The following is a 5,680-nucleotide window of genomic DNA, read 5'->3' as shown; positions in this document are numbered from 1 at the left end:
AGCAGCGCAAGAGCAACTGCAGACCCCCACCTAAGGCAGCATAAACCAGCAGGGCAGCAATGTACAATCCGGTAAGAAGCAGGGCAGCAAGTTTTCAGCAGGTACCGCGCTGCGTGGGTCCTCCAGCAAATTTAAGCACCTTCGGTCGCTAAACAGTGACGCGTTCTTCCTGCACCACTGGAGGCTTCTGGGATATGTAGTCCCCTCCTTTTGGTCACGGTAATGGCGGCGAAGGCGGCAGCGGCCACAAGAGCAACTGCAGACCCCCACCTAAGGCAGCATAAACCAGCAGGGCAGCAATGGACAATCCGGTAAGAAGAAGGGCAGCAAGTTTTCAGCGCGTACCCCGCTGCGTGGGTCCTCCAATGAATTTAAGCGCCTTCGGTCGCTAAACAGTGAAGCGTTCTTCCTGCGCCACTGGAGGCTTCTGGGATATGTAGTCCCCTCCTTTTGGTCATGGTAATGGCGGCGAAGGCGGGAGCGGCCGCAAGAGCAACTGCAGACCCCCACCTAAGGCAGCATAAACCAGCAGGGCAGCAATGGACAATCCGGTAAGAAGCAGGGCAGCAAGTTTTCAGCGCGTACCACGCTGCGTGGGTCCTCCAACGAATTTAAGTGCCTTCGGTCGCTAAACAGTGACGCATTCTTCCTGCGCCACTGGAGGCTTCTGGGATATGTAGTCCCCTCCTTTTGGTCGCAGTAATGGCGACGAAGGCGGCAGCGGCCGCAAGAGCACATGCAGACCCCCACCTAAGGCAGCATAAACCAGCAGGGCAGCAATGGACAATCCGGTAAGAATCAGGGTGGCACGATCACGTGCCTGGTGAGGTTCCATAATCATTGAGAATACGGGATGCTACACCTCTAGCAACATCTGTCATTTAATAAAGAAAGCCCACCTCTATCCCGTGCACCAGCACTGCCATAGAGCAAATACGGTTTTAGTAGGAATAATGTGGTATGTTTGTGTCATGCTTATTTATACGTTTTGACTGTAGACATTCTGAAAAGCATGGCGTATGTTTTGGGTGCTCATTGCCTAGGGAAGTGTTGTTAGGAATTATTTTACAGCACTTTTCTTGTCAAGTATAGAATAACTTATGCACTTGGTTTGGTTTAAAGGAAGTGCGTAGCTCCGTGTGTTTAAAATAAAGGAACGGAGCCGGCGCTTAACACGCTCGAGTCTGATTGCAGTATGCACGCACTCTAAGGACGAGAGCTGCGTCAGTGCCGTTTTGGGTGTGGTTCGCTATAAAAGCCACACCCATCTTTCTGGAAGGCGCTTTGCCTTCAGAACTCATCGAGGGAGGAACCGCAAGAGTCCGGAAAACTTAACTGACATTGAGGAGCGCGCCAGTTTGGAGGACGACGATCCTGATTTACAGCTTGATCCCTTCTTGTAACATCACGGCAGAACCTGTAAAGAAGAGATTGACAAGATAAGTAAAAATGGAAGCTGGCCAGGGTCGGATTGGGATCACAATTTAGCCCGGGCACTGACGAAAAAAGTGGCCCACATTCAAGGGGCGTGGCCCACACTTAAGGGGCGTGGCCCACATTCAAGGGGCGTGCCCTTTCATGGAACACCATTTGGTTACTCTATGACGTCTAATTTGTAGAGAAATATTTAGTAAATTAAGCCTTTTAAAGCTTACAGAGCAAGTAACATTGGTAAAGACTAGGAGCACTGCAGTTCTGATAACTGAATACTTACTTGCAGTCTGAACGCTCTGCACAATGCCGTTAGATACTCTTTCCCAACCAGCTATGTCCTAGACTCTAATCATCACATAAATCCGAAATCTAGCACAAAGTCAAGGAGAAAGGGTAAGACTGGAATCTCTGGGAATAGAACATGTAATAACAAAAATAAGAATTCACAAACGAGGAAAAGGAAGTCTGGGGTGTAAAGAATGCTGGAAAATGTATCTGTATAATCTAGTCATAAATGTATTTCACAACCAGCAGGTGATGTCCATATACAAAAAACACAGTTCTATTTATGAGTACCAATTACAGTACACATGATCCGATTTTTTATTTAAGGGCCTGGGCGATGAAGTCATCTGCCCAGAATCACAGGTTGTTGAGCAGATGCTGGGACTCAAACTTGAATCCCGCTCTCTGCAACTCTGGTGTCAGGCCACATATGCCTATGCACAGACCAGAGACGTTTTAATGCATGAGCAATGTGAGCTCTGGCCCAGGGCCCAAGCCATTAAAAGAGGCCCCTGATAGAGCCAGCTCTGTTCTGCAAAGAATCTTGCCCTAATGACCATGCATGCTCCTTAAACAGATTGTTTTAAATACCATTTTTTAAAATGTATTTTTAATATGGGCGATGAGTAAGAACCTATCACAGAGATTGTGCAGAAAAATGTGTTAATGTTTCATGCAACATCCATAAACAAATGTCTTTGAGATCAAACAGGCCATCACATATGAGAAATGGGAGGATGTCACTGAGATTATTTTCAGTAATTTTAGTGAGCTGCTACTGTGTTGTAATATTGAAAACACACGTCAATGTCCTTGAATATTAGATGTAAATACATTAAGAATTTGGACAAGTATGGTAGTGCTCTGTCCAGTGACCAGCTGAAAGAGGGCATCAAAGAGCAGAAATTTGATTATAAATTCAAATCTGTACCGAACAGGGGCCCAAAAATATGTTTGGCCCAGGGCCCCCAAAATCCTTAAGATGTTTGGCACAGACAAGGAATGAAAGTGAGAGGATACTCTTCTTGCACAGGACATAGGGTCAAGGTGACAATGGCCTACATGCTGAGCAACTAAAAAAACAGCAAGGCCCCTTTTTGTCACAAAATTATTCGAGCCCTTCAGCGAAGGAGCACCTAATAGGCTGGAAGCCCCTGCTATTACTAACCTACTCAGCCCTCCCCAGACCTTCAGCTCAGGAGCACATGAGCAGCAGTAAGGCCCCTGCAATTAGTAAATGAATCAGCCCTCTAGACCTCAGGGCAATGTCCTGGCAAGGGAGCACAAAACACAGCTGCAGGGTCATCCACGGTAGCCAGGGGGAGGCTGAGGTGAAGATGGTGTAAGTTCCAAAAATCACCTGGCCCCCACAGCGAGACCCAATATGCCCTAAATGTGAAGGGCTGTGGGCAAGGTGTTAAAACTAACACTGTATTTGTGCTGCGTGGGCCCCTGGGGGGCCCGAGGTGAAAATGGCTCAAAGGCCTGAGCAACACCTGGCCCCAGGGAGGCCGATTTTTGCAAACAATCACCCCTCCCCAGCCACCCTCAGTGTGATTGCTTCGCAGGGCAGGGGGTGAAATAATTGCTGTACGGCCGCGCAGTGAAGCTGCTTTCATTTCTCTGTCTCTGTCTCTGTCTCCGTGCCCTATGTGGGCCGTTTTTAGGTCTCGGACCGAAGGCTGGCTTGCCAGCCGGAAGTCGGAGATTTAATGATCTTCAGTAGGGCAGTTTAACCCGCCTCTCTCCTCTGCCTCTCCTCCATTGGCTGGCTTCCTAAACGGAGGCCAGCCATTGGAGGAGAGAGGCGTCACTCGAAACAAGCTCTGTCTATTTCGGATTCGGGGGCGTGTTTTTTTGCCTTCTTTCGCCTGTGACGTCACCCGTCACTCAGAACAACAAAACACGCCCCCGAATCCGAAACGTTTCAGAGTTGCGGCCGCCATTTTGCGTTGCTTTCCTGGTGGCTTCACTAGCCCTTGGGAACTGTAGCAAGAATAAAATCCACAGAAGTAAGTGCCGTTTTAGATGTAGTTTATTGAATAAGCGCTTTTAATTTCCATAAAGCGCTGGGGAGCGCTTTCCGTTCATCGCGGCTGCCCACGCCGCACTTGTGCCAATTTTCGTCTTGTTTGCTTTCCTGGTGGCTTCACTAGCGCTTGGGAGCGCTTTTAATTTCCACAAAGCGGTGGGGAGCGCTTTCCGTTCATCGCGGCTGCCCACGCCGCACTTGTGCCAATTCTCGTGCCCACACGGGTGCCACCCCACCTTGCAGCGCAAGAAGAGAGGGAGAGAGTAGCCGGCGCCGGCGCCTGACGGTGGGCGGGGCCGGCTGGGACAAAGAAGAGCCTCGCGGGCTACATTTCCGCTTCCCCCAGGCGGGAGGAAGGTGTTCTCCAGCTCGCGGGCAGCGCTGCGCAGCTCCGTCTCAGGAGCGGACCAGGCCAGAGATCAACACCAGCGGGCTGTGTAAAAAGAGCCCCGCTCCCTGCCTGCAGCTTACCTGGCGCGTGACGGACCGGGCTGCGCAGGAGACCTCCGTCAGCCCCACACTGGGAAGAGTGGTGCCGCCCCAGAGGAGACAGACCGGAGGAGACGTCCCCCAGACATCCGGTGAGTGGAGCCCGGTGTTGTTTGGTACAGAGGGGGGCATCGAGGCACATTGCCAGTGTTTTATGTTTTTGGAGTGTGCATGACTATGATGATTCGGGTCAGCGTTTACCCCTTTACACTCATTCGGACCCGTCTGCAGATTCAGAAGGGGGAAAGCCTTTACAATGGTACATTTGATGCCTTTCTAAAGATTCTGCAGACAGAAGGGGAGTCTGGTTTCTACCGGGGCTTCCTGGTCAACTCATTTACCCTGATATCTGCTCAGTGCTATGTTAAAACATATGAGCTCACCCGCAAATATGTATCGGAGTACACTAACAGCAACGTGGTGAAATCATTAGTGGCTGGTTGTTCTGCCTCCCTTGTGGCACAGAGCATCACGATCCCCATTGGCGTGATCTCTCAGCACCTCATGATGCAGCGGAAAGGGGAGACTTTGGGAAGCTTTCGAGTGCACACTGGTGATGGGAAAAATCCAGTAACTCTGGGACAGACTAAGGACATCATTGTGAAAATTTTCAAGGCAGACGGACTGAGGGGTTTTGACAGAGGCTACGTGGCCTCTTTGCTCACATATATTCCAAACAGTGCCGTCTGGTGGCCCTTCTATCATTTCTATGCAGAACAGCTCTCTCGGCTGGCTCCGAATGACTGTCCGCATCTAGTGCTCCAGGCTGTCTCTGGACCATTAGCTGCAGCCACAGCATCCACTATCACCAACCCTATGGATGTGATCCGGGCAGGGGTGCAGGTGGAAGGTAAGAGTTCCATCATAAACACTTTCCGACAGCTGATGGCAGAGGAAGGTCCTTGGGGCCTGTCTGCTGGCATAATTTCTGCCACTCCCTCCACCATTGTCATTGTGGTTGGCTACGAGATCCTGAAGAAACTCAGCCTTCGTCCTGAGCTGGTGGATTCTAGACACTGGTAGCAGTCTTTGAGAAATCATACTTTTACCCTTCGGTGTGTGATCGGTCAGAAACCTCTAAAAGCTCCAGACTTCGGACATTCTGGTGAACTAGTTCTGTCGGGATTAACTGTTGCCAAAAATGGAGCCATCTTCAGGGTCTTGCTGCACACCAGATTTATGAGAGACAATCTTTCACATGATGGTGACTGGGACATACAGTGTCACTGTCTCACTCTCCGCTCCATGGTGGACTTGTTGAAAGACTGCAAGTATTGGCTGCTGAGGTGTATGGATCTATACTGCACAGCTTCTGGATGACTGGCAAACTACTGATCGTTCCAGCTCTACCTGCTCTTTAAGTTTTGAAGGCACAATCAAGTGAAGCCCGGCTAACTCAACATCCAAGCTGTGTGCCATGTTTGTTTTGTATTTTTTATT

General features: G+C 49.9%; 1 pseudogene; it reads left to right on the top strand.

Annotated features, from left to right (window-relative positions):
* Nucleotides 1-222: 222 nt before the first annotated feature.
* LOC144827969 (solute carrier family 25 member 44 pseudogene) lies at nt 223-5,263 on the top strand (annotated as a pseudogene).
* The last annotated feature ends 417 nt before the right edge of the window (nt 5,264-5,680 follow it).

Source organism: Lissotriton helveticus, chromosome 4_1 (genome assembly GCF_964261635.1).
Source record: "Lissotriton helveticus chromosome 4_1, aLisHel1.1, whole genome shotgun sequence".
NCBI classification, from domain to species: domain Eukaryota; kingdom Metazoa; phylum Chordata; class Amphibia; order Caudata; family Salamandridae; genus Lissotriton; species Lissotriton helveticus.
The sequence above is the reverse complement of the archived record's forward strand: the minus strand, read 5'-3'. Positions and strand labels throughout refer to the sequence as shown.